Here is a 25,486-nt window from a genome sequence, read left to right as displayed (position 1 = left end):
GCCAAGGAGGGCAATGGCATCCTGGCTTGTGTCAGCACTGGCGTGGCCAGCAGGGACAGGGAAGGGATCTGAGCCCTGGGCTCGGCACTGGGGAGGCCGCCCCTCGCTGAGTGGGTTCAGTTTTGGGCCCCTCACCCCAAAAAGGCCATTGAATGACTCGAGCGTGGCCAGAGAAGGGCAACAGAGCTGGGGCAGGGTCTGGAGCACAGGTCTGCTGGGGAGCGGCTGGGGGCACTGGGGGGGTTCAGTCTGGAGAAGAGGAGGCTGAGGGGAGACCTCCTGGCCCTCTGCAACTCCCTGCCAGGAGGGGGCAGAGAGGGGGGATGAGTCTCTGGAGCCAAGGCCCCAGCGCCAGGCCCCGAGGGAATGGCCTCAAGCTGCCCAGGGCAGGGTCAGGCTGGCTCTGAGGAAGGATTTCTGTGCAGAAGGGGCTGTTGGGCGTTGGAATGGGCTGCCCAGGGCAGGGGGGAGTCCCCGGGATCCCTGGAGGGGTTGAAGAGTCGGGCTGAGCCAGCGCTGAGGGATCTGGGGCAGTTGGGAACGGTCAGGGGGAGGGTCATGGTGGGGCTGGAGGAGCTGCAAGGGCTTTTCCAACCCAGATGATGCTGGGATTGTGACTGTATCTCTGTTTGATTGTGCTGCAGCCTTGTAGACAAAGTGCACGTATAATCACCTGCCCGCAGACCCTGAGATTTACATCTCCATCTCAAAACAGAACCCTGCCCCTAGCCTCTGTTACAGTCTTTCAGAACAGGTTTCAAGATAAGTGTCTGGAATTTGACACAGTGGAAACCCTGATTCTTCACCTAATGTTGGCAGGAGCAATTTACGGTCCTTCTGTTCTTTGCTGTAGAATCTCTTCCGTGAGAGACCAGGCTTGCTGGCTCTGTTTAAAAAGCAGGTCCTTTTCCTGCCTCCCTTTGCTCCACGATAGAGGTTATATGCCTGCAAACACTCCGAGCATGCACACATTTGGGGGTTTTGTCTGGCTTGACTTGGATTTCTCTCTCCCAAGACAATGGAACCGTCCACGGTAAGGGACAATATAAGCCAGAAAGTGGTACCTACCATCTGCAGCGCTAGTTTTGGGGTCCTCTAGAAAATTTGTAGCCTTGCCTCTTTCCGGGGACTTTTAACAAACTGGTTACAGCTTGCCTTCAGCTTCAGCGTGTTGGTATGCTGTTGACCACAACTGCAAAAAGCCACGCAGCTTTCGAAATGTCTTAAAACTCAAAGGTTATTTTATCGTATCGTTGTGCTAATTCAAAACACTGTTTGGTCCAGGGGACCTGAGTGAAGACAACAGTAAGACAAGGTAAAACACCAAGTCAGTTATACAAGTAATTGTTTCTGATGTATCTCTTAACTTTGATTTATTTTTTTAAATTTTTTTTCCCCAGAAATCAAGGGTAGACATAATGCTATTTTTCCCTAAGGAACTGTATTTTTGCTTTTAATAGATTATAAAGGAAGCTGTTGAACAAAGTAATATATAGGGAAAGTGTATTACTGAGCTTAAGGGATATCCAAGAAATGAATTTGGGATTTTCAGGCAGTGTTAAGGAAGACCTCTCCCAAAGCTGCGACAGCAAGAATAAATAGCTTAAAAGAAGCTGACAAGCTTTAAAAAATTGAGCTGTTAAGCTTTTTACAATTGAAGCCTTAAAACTAAACTTCTTCCTGGTAGTCAATATTTGTCTATTGTCTGAGAATAACACGTTTTCCCCCCAGTAAGCTACATACCCTATCAATAGGATCAGCCCCAGAGCCAGAATCAAACCAAATACTATTAAGACTCATAATAAGGTAGAGGGAACAAATTAAACATTTTTCTGTGGGGGAAAAAAAAAAAAATCACTGAAAGAATCAGTGAGAGATTTGGGAGTTAGAGAGAGAGAACATTTCTTCTGGAGTACATGAAGGTTCCCAGTAGCCACGGGTATCACACGTGGCCTTTGCATCGGTATGCAGTCCACTTTTGATTTATCCAGGGGTGGATTATCCAGGTTTCTGGATAATTTGTGCTGCAGACATGCACCACTCCTGCTTATGAGGCACGCTGCACATAAAAGCGGTGTATTTTCATATTTTTGTTGCACTGTCTGTGCCTATGACCTGATGTTAGGTGCCGTGTCGGCTGTGTTTTGCTCAACCCTGTGCAAGGATGTGCTGTCTGACGACCAGTTCTGATGAGTTAAGAAACATGGAGCTGGAAGGGAGAAAAAGAGAAGTGGTTTGCTAAGAGAGACATCTCTTAGCATGGTTCAGTTTGGGTTTTTTTACAGCAATTAGTATTATTCAGTACTTCATATATTTAGGCAGAGCGACGGTTGATTTAATTTACCGCCATGAGTTCTTCAGATGCCTGTAAATCATGATCCATGGGATAAAAAAAATGAGAAATGTATAAAAAAAATGAGCTCACGTATAAAAAAATCTTTACTTTGAGTAAGATTTTCCAATTTTCAAACGGATTTAAAGCTACCACATTCTTTGTACATCAGATTCACTGATAAGTACTTCAGCGAGACTTCAGATTGACAGAAACTGCAGTTGGTCCCGGAAAATCCCAAAGTGGTGGAAAGATGCAGAAGGCAGGCTGGCTGGTTCAACACTAGCCTCTAGGAAACACGTTCCACAAGTGGTGCCTCCGTGCTGGTGTTGCCCTTCTCTTTTGGAAGCAATGCCTCAACTTAGCATTTAAAATCAGTGGATTCGTCTGATCTCAGGTCTTCAGCTGCCACCAACACTGCTCTTTACCTGCTGGGTATTTCTGAGAGTGAATTCACAGCTCAAGAGACAACCAAGCACACTTTTGCTAAGAAATCCCGAGGGGGGAAGAAAAAAAAAAAAAAAACACACCAAGAGAAAATGAATTGTTTTAATTTTTAGAGCAGGATTTGAATAGCGTACAGTAAGAAGGGCTCGAGTCTCTGATGGAATGAGGCAAAAGCCAAGTGTTCTGAGGTTATCATCCACTTTGGGTGCTGAATGAAGTGGGTTCCTGTTAGAAATCGATCTAAAAATGCTGTCAAATATTAAGGGAAACTGGAAAACATTTCTTAACAGACCTGTAGGCTATCCATAGTACACAGCAACTGTCCTGTGATGTGTGGGAGCTGTTTTCTGCGAGGCAGCGAGCTTGGAGGTGGGCTGGAGGAAAGTGGGGGGCACGTGCTTTTGTGGATAGTGTCGGCTGGTTTAGAGCTACACAGTACACCCCACAGACAGACTATGGCCATGGCCTTCCAGCTGATAAAAACCCGTCTAACTGTCAAGAAATATGTGATAATATATTTATACGTGCTGTTTCTTGACAATATTACTGTACCTCTCATCCAAGAGGAACAATCTTCAGTTCTGTTTTAGAGTAAAATTGTTTACATTCATCTTATTTTTGAGGCCGAGCAATGTTTCATATTGCACACTTGCATGCTTTTTTTTTTTTGCAGGGCTTTTTATGCTATGTTCACATAGAGAATAATGTTTATTCCGAATTCTGTAGCTAAGGCTGTTTTGTTATGATGAAACAGACGTTGCTTTATACCTAGAAATAATAGTGTGTCTGTGATGTAGGCAGCCTAAGATTTATAAGGTCCTTAAATACTCATTTTCTTGCTTTTAAGTATTTGGCTTTTCTAAATGAGGTGATAGATAACTCTGTTGTTCACACAGATATAAGAGGAGGGATCTGAACCAGTGCTTTGCACTTCAGTTTTTTTACCTGCATTTCACCTGACTGCAAAGATCTTTTCATTTGAAAAGTGTGCATTTGTGCTATTAATTTGTTTTGTGATATGCCTGCATAAATGCAGAAATTTCAGCAAATGTAAATGCATCACGCTATATATAACCTCCCTGACTTTGTTTTTAATGGATAATGCCTTTTTGGCTTTGTCCTTTTTTTAGGAAATCTCTCCGTTACCAAAAAAGGGAAATAAAATTGCCTTTATCAGATCTCGATATGTCTTTTTTTTTTTTAAGTAAATGAATTTTATTTATAAGCTTATAATGGAAATATTTTCTAATAATTTTCAAAGTACAGAAAATGTTTTAAAACATTTTTATCCATGCTTGGGAAATGAGCTTCTCTAGGCATCATTATCCAGCTACAGTCCTGTTTTGTAGTATGATATACTGTGATAATGGATAGATAGAAGATCAGACACAATAGATTAATAAAGGAAGAGGGATTGTAATATACCTTAACTTTAGAAAGATATTAAGCTTCTAGAACACTCTCTGGTTGTCACAGTGCTGAAGATTCATGCTGGCTGTTTGGGGGTTTTGTTAAATCTCTGTGAGTGCTTGGGATACCCATATGATCTCTGTAATAGTTCTCATACATGTTAAATAATAGAAAAACTCACCTGTGGGACTGGAAGTCCATTTTTTTGAAAAACTCCTGGAGTTTTTTAGCTAAGAGAGCAAGGGAAAATCTGTCTCTCTAGTCATTACAGAAAGAAATAATTTTGTCTTTAATTGTTACACTTAACAGCGAGAAACTTTACACGCGTTTAGGGGTGAATCTTATCTTAAACTCATGGCAGACTGTGGTCCCACACCCACCCATTTACACGTGAGGATCTTGCCTGTAGTGCACAACACTGCTTTAAATGATGGAAAGATGGTGAAAAAAATCTTCTTGATCTCACTGTGAGTGGACTTGGGTCTCCAATTGCAAAAAAATCCTCAATAGTTTTCTTTGTGTTGTGTATTGTCTTCGAATATAGCTGACAGGTGACGTTTTAAGGAGATTTAGTTGAGATGACGGGGGCAGAGTTGAAAAGAGGTGTTTCTGAATTGATGGGAAAGAAAAAAAGATTTCAGTATTTCTTTGTGATAATCGTGTAATGACTCAATAGTGGGGTTTCACAGTTCATAAAAGCACTGTCCTTCATCTTCCCAACAACTATGGTAATTTTCTGTTCCTTCTTTCAAGCTGAGGAGGCAAGGAGGTTAAAACAGAACTTCAGAAAGGATGTTCCTAGCTAATGTAGAGGTTACGTGCTATCGGTGCTGCCCCTGGAACACCATTTTTCCTTAGCATCTCTTCAACCAAGTAACGGTTTAACCCAGTGTTGCTTCATTTAGATCGTTAGGTCACAGACTGAAATGTTGTCCTCTTTTAAAAAAAAGCCCAGCACAACCAAGTACAAAATGTTGGTCACAAAATAATGAAGAAGGATCATTCATTCTGATCTTTCTCTGATATAGTTCTTTTCTGGGAGCTTGTTGCAAGAAGACGTTCAACAACTTGCGTGTCTGCAGCTAACCTTACGAGTCCTGTTGAATAAGACGGGCTATAGTTTTATAAACACTTAAACTGGTACTGCGGCCAGGAAAAGAGAAGGTAGTCCTACTGCCCATTCCCAGTTCAAGCTGTTGTTTCCTCTGTGTTGGCAGATGTTTTCTGTAGCTGAGGTTAGAGAACTGATTTGGATTAATACTAACTGTTACATTTCTTTGCCAGAACGGTTTCCACTTCAGTGAGTTCCCTGATCAGGTTCACCAGCTGGCTGCAGAAACAATCCCGTCAGCTCAAGGGAATAGCAGCACAAAGACCAGAATAAAGCTCTAAATTGAAGTTATTTTTGTTTAGTAGCAAGCCTGGTTAGCTGCTAGAGGACGTTATGAATCCATGCTGGACGGGTGGGCGCAGTGGGGATCATCCCCTGGCCGGGGCGGGAGGTCCTGGCGGTTGGGCCGCTGATCCCAGGGCTCCACAGCCCCCAAGGGTCTCCAACCAGAACCTGCCTCTGTCCCTGTGGTTCTCAGTCACCACACCAGCGCCCTCCAGAGCAAGGACCACAACTGGGAACTGTCCCCAATACCCACGGTTTTTCTCTGTTTTTTCAGAAGATATTTTTTTTTTTAATTCTGAATTTGCAGAGAGCAACGAATGAAGGAAGATCACAGGATGGAGAATTTTACAACTCCCTCAGCCTCACTGAAGTCCTTTTATTCCAGTTTTATTTGTGTTACAGGAGGAAGAAGCACATCACATAGAATAATCCACAAAGTATTCAAAAATTTCTTTTATGGAGGAGGCTAAACAAACTCAGGAGATAATATAGATTTCAGCATGACATGACTACAAGCAAACCCAGCTTATGGTACCTTGTTTATTATCATTTTTGTCCTGCAGAACTTTTCTCTAAAAACTGAAAACAATTATAGCGACTCCAGAAAATAAGCAGAGGAACAACATAGGATGCAAGTCAACTGCACATACGATTTTTTTTTCCAGGGACACGGTAGTTCAGATTAATCAAGGTAAAACAGATGGAGCACAACCTTGATATGCATTTTGCTTCTAGTGTTAAGTCCCACAGAGCTAGACATAACTGAAATCTTCAATAAGGTAGCAGCAGAACAAATTCTTGATGACATTTTGAAGAGCTATGTCAGATCACACGGACAATGGTCAAGCCAGGAGGGATAAAATAGCTTTTTCATCAATGAGCTCTTTGGTTTTTGGAGTTTGGTGGTTGTTTGTTTTTTTTTTTTCTGAAAAGTTTTAATATGAAACAAAAAGATTGTACTTTCGGTCTGAGTATTGTCGATTTCAAAGGAAGGAAAATGTTAACAGATGTGGCATGACCTGTATACTGTAACACGATAGTTTTGAAAGAAATATTTATTGAGGATGCTACTAGACTCCCCAAGATTGTGGCCGGGGCTGTCGCGGGCTCCCCCACCAGCTGCCCCAGCCCTCAGGGAGCCACCAGCCCGCGTCCTGCCCCAGCCACTCGGCACCTTTCAGGGCCTGGGTGCAGAGTTCGAAGCATCTCAAGCGCCGAGACAGGCGACCAAGTTAAGATGGAGGGGGAAAAAAAAAAAAAAAAAAAAAAAAAAGAAGAAATCATTAAGAAAAGTGAGAGCGAGGCAGCGCATTTTTCCAGCAGGATTTGGAAAGATTATAATGAGGCAAGGAATAAATGATTCAGCGAGAAAGCTGAACACAGGGCAAACCTTTGTGACTGTGACTATTGCCTTGAAAGGAAAAGAAAGGAGAGAGCAGCTCGTGGGCTGCTGGCGCAGGCTGCTGGCAGGCTCCAAGGTGTGAAAGGGCGGCAGCGAACACGCTGGGTCAGGGCCCTTTCTTGCCCTCCTTGCCCTGGGGTCCACACCAGCCCCGCTGTGGCTCTTGAGGATGGACGTGAAGATCCTGGAGCTCGTCAGCAGCTCCTGATGTGAAGGGGGTGTAAAGTTATGTGAAACATGAAGGCTACAGAAAGACTTTGAATTAGATTGTGAGGACAGTACAGATAATGTTGCAAGGGAGATACAGAAAAAGTTGCAAAGATGAATGTTTGGTTGTGGTTACATATTTATAACTGAATCCTTTTTCAAAGCCAACAGAATAGATGTTTAATATTTAGCTGTGGTTCTTCAAAGCCTCCAGACTGTCTTTTGTTTCCTCCTTTAGGGAAGCTAGAAAGATGTTGAACTCCATTATCAATATTTTTTGCATCTTCCTATGCTCGGGACAAGTGTCCTTGAAAGGGCAGCAGTTTTGGATTTGCTGATTGTCATGTAGACAAGGATGTTTTCAAAATAAAGGCACACAATCCATTTGTAAATCTTCCTGAATATATGAAAGTCTAATCAGGCTGACTCAGACAGCCAAACTATGGCATATCTCATTTGAATTCTCTCTTCCCCCAGGCCTTGTCTACAAGAAATATGCATACATTGTATTGTGAGTAGAAAACATGAATGATAACAATACTCAGCCCTGGTGGAGTTCTGAATGTATTTTAGCTTTAAATGCGTCTGAGCATTTACCTTTTTCATATACGGGATGTAGCTGTAACAGCCCCATATAATGCTTTTTTTTTGTTGCCAACAATGTAGTCCTGAAGCAACACAACCTTCCACTGCCCCATTTTTCCTTACTGTTAGTAGTTGATGGTATTTTCCACAGTAAACTAACATGTTTATTGATTTGGTAGACAAACAGTGATCTTGCATACCCTACTCGTGTGAGTAGTTCCTCCTTACAGGAGGGGCCCTGTTGAGTACCCACCACACACATCTTCACTGCTCTGCTCTGTGATTGTAGTACCTGAAATCCCGATTGTCTTCTTGTCACCGTGGGCCTTTTTTCCCTTTACTGAGCGTTGCTCTTTTTTTCTAAATTTATTAGCATAAGGTAGTTTCTTAATTTGGCATGTGATAGCCCAATAACCAACAAGTAGTCACGAAAAAGTTAATAGTTTCATTTACTTCTTTGTCAGACTCATCCCTGTGATCGATGTATTTTGTACTACCATGGCTGGGTGATGGCTGAGGTGAACGTTTTACATTTTATGTCTCTTTTGGGGTTTGTTGGTTGTTTTGTTGTTCGGTTTGTTTGGGGTTTTTTTGTTTCACTACACTGACTTTAAAAGTCAGTCTGTTGCTCTTTCTCTTATTCAAAAATTCTCCTATTTGCCCTCCCAAAGAATGGGGAGAGATTTGACATCTCTGAAATATTTATTGGATGGGAAAACATTGAGGCTAAATTTAGTAAGATATATGTTTTGATTGTTATCGTGGCAAGTAAAAGTCATTCGAGTACTGCTTTGCTAACTTCTCTGTGCTTGTTTGTCTCTTGGAAAGGAGATACCATTGCAAATTTCCATTAGAGAAAAGAGATGTCAAAAAGTTTGACATGCTATTGTTATGTAAAAGAATACCAGCTCACGCCTTGTACTGGCAATGTCTGCACTCCTAAGAGTAGCCTTTTCCTCACCATCAGATGTTTAAACCAGATGTAAAATATCAGGGAGTTTATATCATGTGCTCTCACAAAAACGTCCTCGATCATCTTTCTTAAAAACCATCATTGAGTAACTGGATCTTTCCACTGCGGTGAGCTCATTTAACACCAGCCAGGAAGAAAATCTTTGCTTTGCTCTGGTTGCAGCCATTGCATTTGTGTTCTTATCTTAATAAACGGGAGCTGCGCTATGAATAGACTTCATCTGAATTAGAGATAATTAAGATAAGGTCGGCTGCAAGATCTGTCACCTTTGTCCATCATCCACAGCAATGAGGCCACTTTTGCTGCACAGTAGATATGATGTGATTCCATTGCCTCTCCCCAAGAGAGGAGAGATGCTTTTCTGGTAGCTGAGCTAGCTGGAGATTCATTATAGTGTGTATAATTAATGAGTGTCAGCAATGAGACACATTATAAATCTCAGAGTTTGTTAGAAAAAAAGAAAAGGCATTTTTGGAAAATAACTTCGGAATGAATGTTAATATGAGGACTCTAAGGGGATCAACATTTAAGGGGGCTACATTTAATGCCTGAATTACTTGAAACTGCAATTTGCTTTTGTCAGGATCAAATATTCCAAGAAAATGGTACTCAGAGCTATTGTACAAGATATTTTCTAAGTCCTTGTGATTCAAGTATAGAAGAAATGTCAGGAAACATTATGATTTGTTCTCATCTTTTATTTTATTTTTCAAAATCCAAGATTTTAAAGCCTTCATTTCACATCTAGAAATACTTGAAGTAATATGCTCTTCAGGGGGGAAACAGACTGAACAGCAGTTAAGCTATTATTTTCACTAAACCAAATAATAGGCTTTAATAAAAAGCCTCTTCCTAGCTGTATTGGCCATTATTAACATGTCTACATCAGTCCTGTAATATTCTTATTTCTAAAGGACTCTTGATGCTGCTTTTTCCTCAGGAGAGAGTGGAAATCTATACGTTAATAACCAGTGCTTATGGCTGACTGACCCACCACTTGTGCCTGTCTGCAGAAAGCTGTGTTTTGGAGGGCCAGCTGCTTTTTGTGACACAAGGAGGAAGACGTCCCTGACGGCTGATGCACTTTTGGCCACCTGAGTTTGGTCAGTCATCCCTGTGTAAAGTGCCCGGCAACTTTAATAAGCTTGCTGAAAATATTGTGTACAAGGCACTTGGGACAGCAGATGCTTTGAATTTTCTGTGTCTTTGTGTAAGATTAAAGGAGAGTTTAATACTAAACCAAAGGGGTCATTACTGCTGGGGGGGGTCATCTGTATTGAACCACAGCTGAAATATGTACGGAATATTTTGAAGGCAAACCCTTTCATTTTGTTTAACGCTGCCATCTCCACACATCGCTGTAACAAGGAGGCCAGGACTTTGGGTGTTAAAAGTGTAGAGCCCTCTGATTCTCTTCCTCTCTGAGTTCAGCATCCTGCAGATCAGAAAACCTCCAGAGCTTGTGCTCAAGTGCCCAACAGCTTCTTTAAACCAACGTATTTAATCTTTATAGCTGGAAGAGAACAGAACACAGGAGAAAGGCGTTTTAATGCACTCAAAGAGCTACATGCCTGTCTTTCTTACCCTAAGGCCTTTGCCCTGTGGTACGGAGTCACAAAAATTTTGTTTCTTCAGATCCTACGGTAGAATCAATGCTCTTTATTCTCCATGGAATTTCTTTACGGAGATTATTTCAGTCTATCTTCATTTTTTAACTGTTGCCGTTCTTCTGGATCACTTTGCTGCCAGACTGGCAAAACCAGCTGTAATAACATTGCTCGTAGCCTCTCACAGGCTGAGATTATTACGTATATTACTCCACTGACAGGACTTGATCTTATTTCACTAGTTACTACTTTCTCCTTAGGAATTCTTTTCAGCTAGATCTTTCTCCAAACCTGGCCTGGAGTGCAGTCTCAAAACTGTTGACATGGCAATGACCTCTAAAAGTGATGAAGGCAGCGTTGGGAGGGATAGAACAGGAGTGAATACCAATCTCTTGGTCATCAAATCTACCGTTTCCAGAAAAGAAATTTATTTAGTCATGTGAAGCATGACTAAAGCAGCATCTTCTAAGGTAAATGCAAAGATCTTTCAGTGATCCTCCGCTCTGTTTAGCAGGAGGCTGCTTATTTGAAGGCGTTGAATAGTTTGTCAGCTTTCTAGCCAATCTGTCATTAATTAAATGAGCGTGCAAATATATTAAAGATTCTGATTACCTTATATGATACAGTATCACAATAACCGATATTTAAAAATTAACTTTCTGTTGCAACCTGCGCAGACTTCAAGGTTAGTGATTCACCTGGTTCTTACTCTCTTACCTGTAGCTGAGTGCCAGTGAGAAAGGACTACTCAGAGGTTCCATTATCGTTTGATAAACGTCCTGTCTCAAGGCAAGGTGTTTCTTCCAGAATGCTATTTCTGACATTTTTTTCCCCTTAAGGAAATATCCCATAATAAACTGCTGAGAAATGTTATATTTTTGCAGCAAATGTGAAATTTTCAAAGTCATTGGCAGTGTGCCTCATCAGTCCACAAGCAGGTTTGAAAGCCACAGGGAGTTTTGTGTAGGGAATATGTTTCCTATCGATGCAAATTTCACTAGTCCAAATGCAAGAAAAATTTCCATAGTTGTGAGTTTTTTACGTGTCGTACCGTACCACCACTGAGCTACGTGAAATTATTATTTTTTTTTTTCCCCTTGTGGAGTAACAGATCTAGTTAAGGAAACCCAAGTCTTGAATCTAAAATTGAGAACAAACGACGTGATCACAACTTTTCAGGCATCATCTCAGAGGCCAAAACTGTAAGTGGACAGGCTAGGGCTTGTGTCTTCATCAGTTGCCAACTATCTTGTGGCCATTCCTGCTAGCTTTTGGCTAGCTTAAGGAGCCTGTTTCCAGCACACAGCTATTGTACGGTGTCTTGGCCGTTTCATCATCTGAAATTGTGGTGGGCATTTTTCTACCTGGAAATAAGTAATCCAGTGGCCATCTGTGTGCCTATACAGAGATTAAGCGACAATATAATCATGACATGAAATGTATGAAATGCTGCTTTCTTTCGATTAGTCCTGTCCTGAAAGGTTTAAAGACAAGATTTTCAGTGTAGGATTGCCAATTTTCTGGGTATTCCTTTGATAGAAAGTATCCACAGCCTAGCTCACAGCTGAGTCCTTTGCCTGTGTAGTAAAGTGCACAGATTTATGGGTTACATTATGTTGTCTCTTAACAGAGGAAAAGTTATTTTCCCCTGTCTGAAAAACAAGCACATTTATTTTAGAAAGCCCAGAGTCTCTCACTTCATATTCTCAGTATAACTGTGCTGTAAGTGCCCATATGAAATAGGATCTTCCCTCTAACACGACAGGAATTTCCCAAGTAAACTTTTAATTTCCTTAATTAACCAAACAAAACCAAATCCACTGGTCGAAGAACAGCCGTTTTCTGCAGCTTTTCACACAACTGCTGTGGGAACAGATGCAAAGAATGATTTCAGTATCCCATTACTATAATTCAGGTTTTTTTCTATTACCACTTTTCTATAATACTGTGTACTGATAATCATGTTACTTCATTAAAGAGAGGTTCAACTTATTTCTTTCAGCAAGTTGGCAAGATATTTAGAGCAAATTAATTTTGTGCTATTAGCACTTGGGTGGAAGGGTTTGCTACAAGGAGTACGTGCCGTGGCAACTCCTGTACCATAGCCTAAAGTAGGTGGGTTAACCTCTCAAATACAAAACACTTCAAGAAACCACATGGCAATGTGTGAAGGAGACCCTTTCCATCCTTGTGATGGGATGGTGGAAAGGATGAAATTATAACTGTAATGTGCTGTCCCACACATCCAGGTTTTTCTGGCTCCTGGTGGACACTTTTTACTTACTGAAGGCCCCTGTGACACCTCCAAGTGGGTGCTACAGGGTGGGGTTTTTTAGGGCAGATCATCAGGGGTGCTTGCGTATGGTGGTATCTCTGTGGCTGTGGCCTATCAACCTTTCCCACTGGAGAGACTTCTTCCAAACTTTTATGTTATTAATACCCTAAAGGTGAAAAAGCATTTAAATTGCCTCGTTTCTTTTAGCATTCACTGGTTTTCTAGAATAAGGGGAACCAGCAAGAGAGGATTGTGTGCAGGAGTCTGCCAAAGAGCCTGAACCCTCAGTTGCAAGGGGCCTTCCAGAGGCTGTCAGAGTTCTTCCATTCAGCCAGATATTCCCACAATGCCCATAAAGTTTATATAGTCTCCCAACCTGTGCGCTGATGGCACATCATATTTTCATGAGACTGGAACCGTGGGTGTTACGTGGTTAATAACCAGTGTTGGTTGCAATGTTAAAGCTCTAAATTCTGCAAAACCTTAGATACGGTCCTGACCATACCAACACAAGCTTGCAGACCCTATTCCAAACGTATTGGAGGAGCTGTGGAACCTACAGGCTCCAGAATAGGTTTGTATGTTGGGATTTATTTGCCAAATAACTAGTGTTCAGCTGCATACTGAAAGACTGAAAGTGGTCTTCTGCCAAAGATGATTTGGAAGCCAACCGATCAATAAGTGGTGCTCAGGTAAACGCTTGTACCTCGTCATTTATTGCCTTCAAATGTTGGCGATAAGGAATGTTCTAATAAGTTCTCAATGTCATAGCCTCCAGGAAAGAAAACAGTAGGCTGAGTTCATCCCTGGTGTAACTGTAGTTAAATTTGCCTTTTGCAGTTATTTAGAACATCTTTTAGGGAACAGCAAATTGGGTCTGGCATTGCATTTGTTCAAAGACTATGTATGAGCAAGCCTTTATTTCTATCTGTCCTCTAAAGCCTCTGGAAAAATTGGCATGGAGTATCAGGGGTATTAAATCATTAAATCTATTTCTAAACACATTACATCTATTTCTATAAGCTTTCCTCAATTCCTGTTTGTTTGTTTGTTTTTAATTTGAGTCCAAATTGAGATCCGGAATTTAATTTCTGGATCTCTTTTTGTCTTTCAGCAAATACTGATACTGAAGTTATGCTGGGGAAACAAGTTGCAGTTTTATCAAAGGAATTTTGTCTGTTTCTAAACACATGTTAACTAGAGCTTCAAAAAATATTTCTGGCAGGTCATTTACCTTTAGTCTGTCAGAATTTTCTTCAAAAAAATAGGTTGTACTTTTGCCTGTTTGTTAACCAAAAGTGTTTAACTCCTTTTTTCAAATCCATGACAAATCAAGGGTCACTTGACAGTTGCTTGTTCCAGTGGCATCCTTGATTGCCTTTTGTGATGTGTATTAAGCAGCCCAGGTCAGTATTACCTTATTTTTGTTCTCTTAGTGGACTTTTACAACTCCTGTGGAAAAGTGGAAGAAAATGAGATTTCAAGGGAACAAAATGAATCCTGATTTCAATACATGTTCCTAAAATACCTCTGATATTTTTTCACAACTTGCTGGTAATAAACACTACTGGTACAATCCTGGAAGATGAAAGATAGAAAAGCAAATGCAAAGTTTTCATCCACATATAAATGTAAATTCAGTCCTAACCGATGTCAGTTATCGTGTGATTAATCCTTGTCCAAACTGATAAAACCAGTGGGCCTTCAAGTCTCTTGATTTTATTGTTATACTGTATTTAAGCCCTATTTCTTTCCTTTAATCAGCTAAAAGTATAATGAAGAATATGTTACAGCAAGGTATCATTTCCTCTTAGTATGCACTGAAAAAAGAAAAAAAAAAAAAAAAAAAAGGAAATATGAAGCCGGGCAAGTGTATTTATTCTGAAAATCAGGCTTTTGACATGGCCAATACAGATTGGGAAGGATGAACTTTTAAATATACAACACTGAGACAGTAATTCTTTTTCAGATAGTACAACACCCAGTGATGACAGTGGTAGTCTTTGCACCGATTTCAATATTCAGTGAGTTGAATCGCCCGAACAGCACTTTTTAAACTCATAAAAGTGTCCTCCTGACATGTCTTTCCTGTACAGATTTCCTGCTGTCTTTAAAGTGTGTTGTAGCAATCCAAACATGGGATGGTATTTGAAATCCTGTTGATGTTTTCTGGGGGTTTTGCACTTTTGGATTTGTTTGTTTTAATCTTGTTACGCTTCTGTGTGTTGTTTTAGTCCTCACTGATAAACTAATTTATTTTAAAAAATTAAAACTTTGTTTTGAGACTCTAGCTTTTAGGTTGTTGTTATATGCATAAAGACAACAGTTGATCTGAATCACTGAAGGTATATTGAAAAAGGATTTAAAGGCAGTAAGGAGCTGAGGTCAGCGAGGCCATAAGTAATTACATCTCGAGTTTACTGGAAAGGGACACGTTTTGTGTAATCACAGATAGAGAGGATGGTTTGGTCACATTCACTCTTCTGTTAGCAAGTTCTCTATGAATAGAGATGAAAATTGACATCGATAGGAAAAAAAAGTTTTTCTAGAAAACTCTTTCTGATGTTCAAGTGCAGTGTCAAATGGTGATTAACATTACATACTTGGTAAAAAATACGTATTGCCATCTGACAAAACCACCTCTTTAAACCAACCGAGACATTTTTTGCTACTAGGATAACGTCTTTTAAGCACCTTGTTAGAAATTTTAGGATGTTGTTTAATGAGCTTTAAAGGAGAAAGCCTGCACGACCCTCCACAACTCCGATTGACACCCTGTGCTTGCTCCCCCAGTGCATCAAAAATGACCCACAGATCCATCAGTTTGGTGTTTCTGTAGTATCAGAGCAAAACCTATGAGAAGTGGATTTAGATCTGTCTCTGTTTTAACTCTTTCTGCCATAATTTAGTCAAATATCCTGGCTAGTTATGGGCAAAGAAACTCAACTTTTCACTTTGTGAGAAAAGAAGTCGGGCTTTGGCCATTTTTTGGTGGTCCAACTGCAAAGCCCAAGCAGGGACAGGAACGAGCCGTGTGGGAGACCTTGCACCTACAGCACCACCCGTTCATGCTGAATTGGATGGGGATGAGAAAAGTCCTTGCTCCTCTTTGGAAGAAAAGGCTGAAGGCCTGCCTATTTCTCTCCTTCACATGCTCGTGGTAGTATCACTGATGCTTGAGGTCCCCCTCTGTACTTCCTCTACTTTCAGCACTGTGTATTTGTGGCCCGTTCTGTGACACCGTGGAGGGCTTCTCCTAGAAAGAGAATGGGTATCACTTAAAAGAAAAAGGCACTGTTGTGGGAAAACAACAAAACCAATTTCTGAGAATTAAGCAGCATATCAAAAACCATGTAGTTCTTGGCTTAAATTGTTCAGCACGGTCTTATATTCTTCCGAGCAGTTCAGAAGGGAGCCATTTCCTCCTTGTTTTCTAAGTCTGAGCCCCTAAAGATCAGGTAACGGATGAGAAGAAAAACATTTTGATGATAAGAGGTTTACAATGGGATCATTGTCAGACTGGCACCTCCAGGGCTCTACTGGGGGCCATTGTCATGCCCGTTGCCTTTCTGCTAATGAGTGGATCCTGGCTCTCACTGAGGTATAGTGAGAGATCACGGTTGCTACCCAAGAGCTAGCAGTGGCTCATCTTTCTTGTCAGCCTCCCTGTACTCACTGTGACAAAGTGAAAGGCTTTGGAAAAACCAGACTCATTCAGTGTAATTGAACTAAATGGATAATAGGACACTTATTAGAGCATTAAACAGAAGAATACTCTTTGCCGGCTTTTGCAAAGACTACAGCTCTTTGTCATTTTATAATAGACATTCACTTAGGAGTCTATTCTTTTTTGTCTGCATTGGGATTTTTAAGATATCTAACTCCCATCAATATTAATGGGAGTTGTGCAAGTAAACCCTGGGAATTCAGAAAAATAATAAAAAAAAAAGAGACCTTTGTGTTTCTAGGAAAAATGCAGCCAAAAGCCTAGAATAACTCAGAGTCTGTAATTGTTTCTATTATGGGACTATCTTGGAGGTGAAAAAGAGCTCAAATTATAAATAAAAGCCAACCACGTAAGGACAAATTCTACAGTCCCAACTTAGCCTAGATAGTAATTTGCCCTTCAAACAACCTAAGTCTGTCCAGTTATCTCCGCTTTGTGTGGAGTAAAAAGGAACTCAGAATAAAGCAGTACGATCCTCCTGCTTCCCAGTCTGAAACCCTCATACAGGGTTATCCTCGTGCCCTGCTGGCCTCTGTCGGAAAGATGCTTTTCACCATGAGGAATCGGGGGTGGGGGTGGTGTTTTAATCCAGTGTTTTGATTTGAAAGTGCGGGTTGTGATGGTGTGCTCCCCCCCAGCCTGACCTTTGTTTCCCATATCCCTGTTGAGGTGATGACCACCAGCGGGAGTCGTAATGGGTGCGTCTGGTGGAGACAGCTGCATCCAGCTGGAAGTAGATTTGGGGGAGACAGGTAACACCACAGTAGCCAAGGGCTAATTTGAGGATTCACCAACTGAAATACGGCCAGTATGCGACTATAAGTCAATCGTCTGACTCCATAAAGAGTGGACAGCCCAGGGCCCCTTGAGCTCCCCTGCACGGCAGCGGGCTGCACGCCAGGATCTCCCCTTGAGTAGGGACACCTCTCAGGGTTGCTCCTTGAGGTTGAGAGAATCCTTTTCACGTCAGATACTTGGTAAATGAATTGGGAGTAAGGGCGCTGAAACCTCAAAATCTCAGTGAAGTGATATAGAGGATTGATTGCACGAATCTAATCCTTTAGACGTAAACCACTGACCAAGTCTGGGACTAAGTCTGGATCCAGCTGCACGTCCCCTCTGAGAAGGAGTTTAGAACACAGCGGGGGGCTGTTCTAAACCTTTCTGAACCCCGTGGCTCAACGGGAGGGTCTCCCTGACAGTTTTGTCTGACCCTGTCCTCTATGCAGTAAATAATCAAGGGCACCCTGCCATCGAATCTTATTAAACCACTGTCACATTTACTATCAAACTTTGTTAAAATGCTGTTTTATATCAAGCATATCGCTGCTTCTCTCTTAGGAGTGAAGTGCATCACTTCATCCGCCACGCTGGTCAGGCTGGTGGTTTCACCTTTCCAGTTCAGCTCTGCATAGATCCAGCAATACTCAGTTTACAGCTTATTGGTGTCTTTTATCCTCCAAATGTTTTGCAAATTTTAAACCGGATTATCTTGTCGTTTAATCAGTGCTTTGGCATAACACACAGCTAAGTGTGGAATCATTAGAGTTTGCAGCATTTGGAAATTAGCTAAAACCAGGAAGAGGTGATTATGTGTTAGCATGTATCTCATGGAGAAGTATTTCAGCTGGATGTGGCTGTTCATACCAAAACTTACATGACGAGACCAACCTTGCAGCAAAAGAATCCCAAATTCGTGGTTTTTCACCCTGCCATTTCTCTTGTTTTACAGGTGGAGAAACCGCGGGAGGAATGTGGCTGTAAATTGCTCTAGTCTAGAGAGTGAGCGGAAGGCAGGAGCAGAATTAACATTCAGTCACCACTGCTGCCCTTCACTAAAGCATCTCTCAGTCTTGTTTCTTGCAAATCCAGCTGGCAATTAAAATGAAAGTATTGGAGTGAAGAAGGAACTGGGGAGAAAGGACAGGTAGGGCACTTCTGCTTTCTCTTTTTATTAATACATGGAAAACCAGAGATTTGCCCAGTACAGAGCGCAGCCTGACCCTGTTTTCTCTCCTCACTTAGTTGCTACAGTTAGCTGAAGAAATGTCCTATTTGTCCCTCATGGTTTCCTTATTAAGTTAGTATAGTGCTTTAGTGCTTTGTGCCTTGCTTCCTACTTACAAAGGAGCAGGAATTTCCCCCCCCTCCCCAAGGTATTTTTCTGCAGGGAGCAATACACACCCAGTCCTCTGGGGTCACCTGTGGCTGTGCTAATGGTGACAACAGAACCAGGTTTCTTCAGGCAGTGCCTTAGTTTTTCTATTCCTTGCTTACACCTGTCTCAAATAGGCAAGGCCTGGTTTTGAAAAAAATAGATTGCTTAGGGAAGCAGCTGAATATCCACGTAACAAAGCCCAGTTCCCATCTCATTTACCTTTATGTAATCAGAAACAAACTCCTCTAATGCAGAGCAGAGTTCCATCAAAGTCAAGCCAAGCTGATAGCAGAAATCAACCTGTTACATTTGGGGATCCTCTATTATGTTTTCTTAAAGACAGGAGGTTGCCTAATAAACCTGCTGCTGTGGAACTGAAGCTGATGCTTCAGGAAGGCTTTCAGCGACGTGGCTTTCCCTTTCGATTTAACGGGTGTTTGTACCAAGGTCTTTTGAACACCTGAAATAACCCTCTCTCTTCATTTTTTTTCTTAACTAGGAACATTTCGGTTGCCTTCCACTAGATGGCTACACGGAAAGCAGTTTTGCAGGGAGCAGAGGCATGCAGCCCTTAACGTCTGGGGGAAACTTATTTGGTATTCTTTTCTTTTCCTTTCTTTTCTTCTTCAGTCTTGACTACGTGATTCAGCTGAGCTTCCCAAGCCAAAAAACCCCGTTCAGTGTGGGTTGGAGAAAGTCACCGCCTTGGAGGAGCCTGCAGCAAATCAAACCAGATGTTCCCTTTGATCCGGGTTTCACTCAGCACCTCTTTGCGTGCCAAGGCCATGCTCAAACTGTAAGTCCCCACCAGTAGATTGGAGGAATATCCTGAGTGTTGCAGTGTAAACCGAGTGTAGCCTTGCACAGGTGATGCCCTGCCGGGTGCTCGGCCATCGGGCCAGAGCAATTAATACCAGATCTGGGCCTGGCTTGATCACCCACAGCACCACTGTGATCCACAGCAGCTGTGGGCACGTGAGTTTCTTTTCCCCAGATTAGCCAGAGCTCTTTATTCCAGTTTTCCACCAGCTGGAGGAGGACAGAGAGTACCTGCTCCAGTAGAAAAGCCTCCCAGGACCCCCCCTCTCATCAATATTTTCTGAACATATATGAACTGGGAGAGTGAATTTCTACCAGCTCAGCATTTTGAGTTACATGGCAGTGGTAGTTTTAGTCTTGGGGTAGAAGCCCTAAGCTACTGCCTTGCTGTAATTTCTCTTTTTCTGCAACCATCTTAACTCTAAGGGTGTGGGTATGAGATAAGATTAACTGGGACCAGTAACATGTGGCAGGTAAGACTTCTGTTGTTTCTTTTAGCCAACAGCTGTCTGTGGAAAATTTCTCCTCGTTATAACAACTTGTGAGGGGTTTATTGTTGTGTTTTTCCTTATTAGACTGCAGCACATGAAGGAAGTATCATTATTTTCATTTTATAAATTGGGAAAGGGAAGTATTTCTCAGTGAGGTGACTTTCTCAAAGCTCTTCAGCCTGTTTGTGGCAGATTTGGGATGAGTAGAGGTAAAAGTCCCACAAATTCTCAAAGAGTTTTGGAAGTGGGGGGAACAACCTGCAATGTCCTGGGGGGTTTGGTGTGGGGATTTGCCTGGACAGAGTGTTGTAGCTAAAGTTAGTGGGAAAAATTCCTACTGGCTTTTTTACTTTGTGCAGCTCAGGACTCAAACATGCAGACACCCTAGAGAAGGCTTTTAAAATTTTTTTAAAGCCCTATTTGTACCTGAATATCATGTTGAATCTGGGATTTACTCTTGAAAAAGCTAAGGATGCAAATAGTAACCCCAAAATAACTTCATCTAGAGCAACAGATGTTGTATTGTAAACAAAAAAAACATTGTGAAAGAATGGAAAAATCCTGCTTCATCTTTATGACTCACTCTTTCTACATTTCATGTAAGGGTTTAAATCAAAACAATCAGATATAAGTCCATATATGACAGTTATAATTGCTTATCAGTCTTAATTGTGCTTTATGTTAACCAAGGTTTGGCCGTATCACGGGCCATGACTCTCCTTTGTCTGTTGCCTTTTCTAGGTGCAACTGAAACTCTCCTCACAACCCCAGTTTTTAGTAGGTTTTGTGAATTTATTCCTCCTCCCCCAATATATCTTTCTACTCTGCACTTTCTGCATCTCTGCATATTACTATTTCTATTGTGTTTTAAGGTATGAGTCTCAGTCAGGATATAATCCTCTGTGTTCTTTTGCTGTAAATTAGTACAGTATTTTGTGTGGGAACATATGTAGGTGTAGAGATAGAAATAGTCATCTTTAAAGTTCACAAAATGAGTGTAAGTCAGACTTTTCTGCAGTTTAATTTTAAAATATTTATGAAGGACAACCTGCTGTTTTTCTTGCAGCCTCAATTATGCTGTGTGGGAATATAGTTCTACTGTGCCAGTGGTTTCTGATATATCCATCGCTTTAATGAAACTCTATTCTGCAGCTCACATACAGCTGGGGAATAAGGGTGAGAACAGAGAAGTGCCTGCTGCATCGCCCAATTCTGTGTGCTGGACCAAATTCTGTATATTGGAAACTTGTGCTCGCAGTTAAGGTAGTTCTCACACAAATTCTAATTTGCGCTCACGTTCTATCAGGGGCGGTGATTTAGCCCAGCCGGTGCGTGCCTCAGGGTGGAGAATGGTGAGGCTGCGGTAGGAGGGGGCCCAACCTGGACTGGTGCGTGCACAAGTGACAGGGAGCACCCACACTTCAACACCTGTATTTCTCCCCCAGTTTACCCGCATGTCTGAGACTTGCTGCTGCTCTTGCTATCGCTTCACCAAACACACTCTTCCAGCCCACCAGCACAACGTCAGGATCTCCACTGCCTACGTTTACCCTAGTTTATCTTTTTGGACTTGTCAACAAGCAAGGACTCTGCATGGTCAGCCCCTGCATTACTTTGTACAGCCTGCCATTTAAAAACATCTTCTATGTAACTCCTAAGGCAGCCGTCTCCCTACTGCAAGGATACTTTTTCTTAGAATATGAATTGATATCTCTTTTGGAACCAAGTGTGGAAGACATTACCAGTTTTATTTCATGTCAAAGTCAATATTTCAAGGATTAATGATGTTTGTGGATGGGATCCTCATTTTCCACTCAGTAACATTTTGAAGGTTCAGGTAGTAGAATCAACATATTAATTGTGGCATCTGTAGCATTTGTGTTAATCCTAGGGACCTCAGTCATAGTTGCAAGGCACCACATAAATACGTAGGATTAACTGAGTCCCTCTCAAGCCCTTGCCCATGTCATGAAGTTCATCTCTTCAACGACTGTGGCTTCTCCAGTTCTTTCACTTAGAAGAGAGTTTCAGGGGTTTTGTTGAGTGAACTGTTTTTGTGTATGTTGGCACTGGATAAGACAGTAAACAGGAGGTGAAGGGGCCATAAAGCGAGGGGGTGTTACTGGAGGACAAAGGGTTATAGCTCTGGAAGTCACTGCACCTCGCTTTGCCTCAGCTGCTCCATCCATGTGCACCCATCTCTTAAGCCACTTCAAAATTCAGTAATGATAGTATAAGCATGAGTTGTTAATGCTGAGCACAGACAGTGATGCTACTAAACTCTAAACATTTTGTTCACCTTACCAGTTCCTCTCAGAATTACTGGCATGGTAAATCTATTTATCCCATGACTAACTTGCAATAGCTGGAACTGAAGCGTGTATAAATTGTTACTTTTTCATCTCTGGCTCCCAAAGATGCTAAATGCATAATAACTATACCTACATTTCAGATCAATATTGATCAGCAAGGACAAGGCTAGGAGCTGAACTGCTCTTGTCCATTACACAGAGACAGTAACTAGAATGAAAACACAGCTTTAAATAAACCAACGCCCAGACAAAATCTTGCTTTCTGGGCGTAAGTCTTAATTGTGTTGAGGAGAGGAGCTGAGCAGCCCTGTGCATCCCTGCCAGAGGAGTCTCCCCAGGCTGGCGTGGAGGGCGAGGAGCCCCGAGCTGCACTCCTGACTCCCGTGGATGGGAGCCAAGAGAAGCACCTGCACTAATTCTTGATAATTGCCTCCTAGCAGGCACCCGCTCTGCATGGGCTGCTCAGGAAGAACCAGCTTCAAAAGTCAGCTCCACTAGAGGAAAGAAAAAAAAAAAAAAAAAGATTTTAAAATCAGCAGCAATTAGGAGATGGTCACCCAGACATGAAAATTTGTATTCACTCCTGAACAGCAGTCACAGTCAGATTCCCCACAACCTCTCTTCACTTCACATACATTCACAGGCAATAGAGAGGCTAATCAAAGCTTGTTGCTCTGACAGTGATTTTTCTACTGCCTGTGTGTTTTCTTCATTGCACACAGGAGGCTGCTGTGGGAGAAACATGAATGCAATCAGTAGCCGCACAAAGTATAGCGGGGAATACTGCCAGGGCAGCCAGTTTTCTCTTCACGTGTTGCAGCTCTGTGAGCAGAATCATAATCTGCATGTACGCACGGGGAGAAAAAAAAACCAAAACCCAACAACAAAACCTACAGCGATAAAATAACGGAGCTCGCAAAAGCCAGAAAATTTAGAGCTCACCCTGACAATCCTGCACTCCCTGTGCAGTGCAGAGAGCCAAACTAGCTCAGCTAATGTAAAGGGATTTCAGCGACGTGACAAAGTTCAAATGCTCTTTCAACAGATACTTGCTGTTTGGAGAACCTCCACCCAAATGCTTGCTTGCTGATTAGTTAAATTTGACAAGCAGCTTTCATTCCTGTTTCTGTATTGCTTTTCATCAGCTTAGAGTATATCCCTCGTGTTACTTTACTGTTGTGTTTTGATAACTTCATTTCTTTTAGCCTGCCTAGTCTCCTTGTTCTGCTTCCAAGTGCTCAGTTTCCCAAATTCCTTTTCAACCCATCTTGCAGCATTAGTGAAATGCTTTCGTTTCCATAGGACTCTGCTGCTCTCTGTTCACTGTTGTTGTACGCAGGAGCCTCTGAACAGATTCTCTGTTGTATCACTTGCTGAAGCCTAGGATGCTTATTCTGTACCCAAGAGAGGGGAAAACAGAAACGGGTGGAATTCTTCAAGTCTTCTGAAAAAGTTTGGTTTGAATATCACTCTTATGCGATTTTGTCCTAATTTATCTGAGACTGTAAGTTCCACTTTTGCTTATTTCTGATGTTACTAATTCTCGACGTGGGCAGCAGTAAGGCTGATAGTGTGCATTTTGACTAGAAACCAGAACTCTGCAATAAAATCTGCAGCTTATCGTGTTCAGAGATGTGGTAAGATAAGGTAAATTGTAAAGTTTAAAGACTTGATTCCTCTTTAAGTCTGTTTGAATTGGAACCTCTCTGCTGTGGTGTGCAGGCAGCTGGATGAGCGCTGCCTGTCCACATTTAGACATCTACATTTTCTACGGACTAGATGTATGGTTGGGATCCCCCATCCAGTCAACAGCAAGAAAGCAGCATTACTAAAGCACACTGACTCAGGGAACATAGACGTCTCAACCTAATTTTGCACTGTGAGGGTCTGTTTCTCTCCACCGCCCTGAAGGGATCCATCAGATCAGGCAAAGACAGTCAATATTAAACCTCTACAGCCTGGGCAGAAGAGTTCTGCCTTTTGGTGCTCCCAAAGCACGAGCTGCACCATTTTTCAGCGTGAGTCCCTTACTGTGCATTTCCTTGACAGATGGTTATTTTTTGTGTGTGTGCCCCTTACAACCCGTTGGGCACCATTGGAGGAACTGTCTTTTTCATTAGGAAGTGTAAGATGTGAGGTTTATTTACTTTTTTCCTAACTTCATAGTGAAATAAAGCTATGGTGGAAGACTATAAAACAAATAAAGAGAATTCTATATTTAATATCTTTCATCCTACTGGATGAAAGTTATTCACAAGGTTTAGAGGCAAGAATATAATTATTCCAGTTGCCACATACCCAGCAGCGTGTGTTTCTGTGATTTGATCCAAGATCAAATTCCCAGAATAGATGAACATTTGTGGATTAACATGCAGACATGCAGACACACACGCTCTACAAAGGCTAGAGCTCTGCAAATAACTTGTTTCCTTCTCAAAGTGCCAGAAAACTATGAAAAATAATAGTTTGGAGGAAAAGAAATCAAAACAACGCTAATGCCAAAATGTTGCTAATTGTCTTCCAAGTTAAGAGGAGATATTTTAGTCAAAGCCATATAAAACGTTTGCAAGTAACTTCACATTTTCATGATTAAATTTACTTCCAACAAAACAGTAAAACAAGTCTGAACTGATTAAAAGAAATTCTGTTAGGAATTTGTGTTGACTAAAACAACTTAGTTGTAATCAGCACTTCAGTCAACGTGAACTTTTGTTTCTTAAAGAATTAGTAAAAATAATCTGCTCTGTTCAGGTTGTAATCGAATTGCAAAGCACAACTCAGCTCTAAACACAGAAAAGGAAACGCAAATAGCAGCTAGAGGTAAAGAGGGCAAGAAAAACTGAGTTTGGATTTTATACCCGGGGAAGGATTAGAAAAACTTGCAGTAAACATGCTCGTTTCTCTACTTTCACCTTGGCACATCTTACTATCGCCCTCCAGTTACCACAGCACGTGAACAAGCGCTGGGTGTGCAAGGTAGGGATTGAGCTGTGTTTCCCCTAGGCAGTAGCCTGGGATATTAATTAGTCTGAAGATCCCCAAGCATCAGCTGAGGAGCTTACAGGCCTCCTTTATGGGAGCAAAACGCCTGCTGAGGGAGGTGACCTCCCCCGGCCTGTTTCCCACGGCGGGCCAGAAAGCTTTCTTGAAAGCCCTCACGTGTTTTGTCTTTCCCCAGCGAGGCAAGGGTTGTGGAAACTGGGCAAAGCCATGGCTGGCAGCTGGAGAAGGATTTGTCCCGTGAGGCTGCTCACAGGGGGTGAGGGGGCCATCGTGAGGTGTGTCCCCAAATCCCAGCCCTCACCACTCTGCTTGGCTTTAATTGTGGGTGCAGGTTCATCTGCT

At 41.9% G+C, this 25,486-nt stretch overlaps 1 protein-coding gene across 1 annotated transcript in view; it reads left to right on the top strand.

Moving 5' to 3' along the window:
* The window catches only part of PHF21B (PHD finger protein 21B), a 289,303-nt gene that overhangs the window by 10,746 nt on the left and 253,071 nt on the right, over positions 1-25,486 (top strand). Inside the window, exons 3-4 of the mRNA XM_074901758.1 lie at positions 18,094-18,288; positions 19,150-19,315. The gene's annotated coding sequence lies outside the window, so the exon portion shown is untranslated. The remainder of the gene's footprint in view (positions 1-18,093; positions 18,289-19,149; positions 19,316-25,486) is intronic.

This window comes from Athene noctua, chromosome 3 (genome assembly GCF_965140245.1).
Source record: "Athene noctua chromosome 3, bAthNoc1.hap1.1, whole genome shotgun sequence".
Classification (NCBI taxonomy): Eukaryota; Metazoa; Chordata; class Aves; order Strigiformes; family Strigidae; genus Athene; species Athene noctua.
This window is presented reverse-complemented; position numbering and strand designations above follow the sequence as displayed.